Genomic DNA, 2648 nt, shown 5'->3' on the forward strand with positions numbered 1-2648 from the left:
GCTATTTTTGACAGGTCTGAGAGTGTTCTTCTAATTGCAAAATTGTCCAAAGTAGGGACCAAGTCAACCCAATTTTCAGCTACACATGGCTGATTATAAACCAATTTTTGGTTTAATTACTTAAGGTTCTTGAAGAGTTAATGAAATCAAAGATTTACCTAAAGATTTTTTAGAGACCGAGTCGTAGCCCTAAGTTGTTGTAGCATTCAAATTGACCAAAAATCAAGGAAAAATTAGCCATATTTCCTCAATTCATGGTTAGTCACTCTTGGAGGAGGTTTCAAAGGATGGACACTCCTAATTTTAGCAAACTAGCTCCATTGCCTCACCTATAAATAAGAGCTCATTTCTCATTTTTTCAATCATCCCTCATCCCTCATCCCTCATCCCATCATCTCTCACTCATTCATCATTCTCTCAACTCTTTTAGCTTTCTTTCTCCTTCATCATCCTTGCATAATAATTTTAGAAATTAAGCCTCTTAAAGAACCCTTGGTTGGCTACCTTGGAGAGCCATCAGCAAAGGAGTAATGCAAAGAAGTGAATGAGCCTTCTCAGTCAGAGTCTTGGGTGACAGCCACTCTGAATTGAGTTTTATCTTTCTTTCCTTTAAATTTTATTTAAAGATGTTTGCTATGTGTTCTTTGTTCTTGTTTACAACAATGATAGCTTAATTTTATTTAAGCTAGGATGATTATTTTGATTAAATAATATTTATTTGATTCATGCTTATAATGTTTGTACCTCAATCGATCATGTTTTCAATAAAAATCAAGTTTGTATTTCATTCATACGTGATTGAAATGCACCTGAATTAGCTAAGCAATCCTAACCAGACAACGACTAATGGACGCATAATAGAAATGTGCATGCTTAATTTAGATCCTAACCCGATTGAATTGTAGGTTGCATAACAACTCTAACCAACCTCTGTTATCTGCATAGTTTTTAGATTTGTGTGATTAAATTTTTTCAAACCTAACACATCCCTATTACCTCACACGAATGCTAAGAAACCTTTAGTAAATAAGGATCAGTAAAATGTGTATTTACTAAGTAAAGGGTTTCGAAAAGACCTAATGTGGTTTCCGAGCTCATGAAAGATCGAGTTGCCATGGAATGTTTTTCCAAATGTTATTAAGCATGGTGATAGTAAATTGAGTTTAATTAAAGTAATTGTCCTAGTTTATTTATGTTATAATTGTTGCAAATTGTGTTTAATTTTACTAAAATCTATTTCATTCATATAGTTTGCATACTTAGGACAATTTGCATTAGGGATCATTGCATTTAGTTTGATATATTTTAATCACTACTTCTCAATTATATTGTGTTTTTATTTATCAAATTGTTAATATAATTTTACAAATTATGTGACTCAGCACAAATACAATCCCTGTGGAGATGATAACTCGATACTTACTTATTACTTGATAACGACTATGTACACTTGCACAAACCCCAGCGTTATAAGTTTTTGGCGCTGTTGCCGGGGATTGTCAACTATTGCCATAGTCATTTTTTTCGTTAAATTATTTATTGCCAATTTGATTTATTTCTAACATTATTAACTTATTCTTTTTAATTTTTGTGATTTTCTTCTCAGGTGTTTATGAGCATAGATCGAATTATTGATTTACTCCTTGTAGACCCTGAAATTGAGTGAACTTTCAGACAAAGAAGACGTGAATTAACAGGTCAAAGACAAGTCGAGATGGACCTTGGAAATCAGAATCAAGACCAAGGTAATGAAGCTGATAATGTACGAAATCCCATCCTCATTGCCGATGATAGAGATCAATACATTAGACAATATATTGTGCCACTCTTTAGTGAGTTAAACCTAGGAATTAGAAGTCTAGTTATTGAGGCAATCCAGTTTGAATTGAAACCAGTGATGTTTCAAATGCTATAAACGGTGGGCCAATTTAGTGGTATGCCTATGAAAGATCCACATCTCCACCTTGGATTGTTTATAGAGGTGAGTTATTCATTCAAGATAGCCAGTGTGACTGAAGACGTACTGAGGTTGAAGTTGTTTCCGTACTCGTTGCGAGATCGAGCACGAGCATGGCTCAATTCATTGCCACCAAGTTCTATATCTACATGACAAGAATTAGCAGAGAGATTTTTGGTTAAGTATTTCCCACCTAGCAAAAATACTAAGTTGAGGAATGAGATCACAACTTTCCAGCAACTAGATGATGAATCTTTGTATGAGGCTTGGTAGAGATTCAAAGAGTTACTTCGTAAGTGTCCTCATCATGGGATTCCTCATTGTATCCTGTTGGAGACATTCTATAATGGTCTCAATGCACATACAAGATTGATGGTAGATTCTTCTGCAAATGGTGCAATTTTGTCTAAGTCTTATAATGAGGCTTATGAGATCATCAAGAGGATCGCGAGTAATAACTATCAAAGGCCAAAAAATCGAACAACTTCAAGAAGACAAGTAGCTGAAGTTCATGAAGTTGACTCTCTCACTTCGTTATCGGCTTATGTATCGTCTATTTTCTCTATGTTATAACAGTTAACCGCTAATAGTACTAATAATTTTATAGCTCAGCCACCAAGTCCGTTTGATGTAGTTTCCTATGTGTACTGTGGGAAAGGTCATTCTTTTGAGAATTATCCATCAAATCCTG

The 2648-nt window shown here is 34.5% G+C and overlaps 1 non-coding gene across 1 annotated transcript; it reads right to left on the reverse strand.

Annotated features, from left to right (window-relative positions):
* Positions 1 to 2164: 2164 nt before the first annotated feature.
* Positions 2165 to 2271, reverse strand: LOC121222703 (small nucleolar RNA R71). The gene has a single exon (XR_005920066.1). It is a non-coding gene; the product is annotated as a small nucleolar RNA R71 (small nucleolar RNA).
* Positions 2272 to 2648: the final 377 nt, after the last annotated feature.

The sequence above is a fragment of the Gossypium hirsutum genome, chromosome D10, assembly GCF_007990345.1.
Source record: "Gossypium hirsutum isolate 1008001.06 chromosome D10, Gossypium_hirsutum_v2.1, whole genome shotgun sequence".
Lineage (NCBI taxonomy): Eukaryota > Viridiplantae > Streptophyta > Magnoliopsida > Malvales > Malvaceae > Gossypium > Gossypium hirsutum.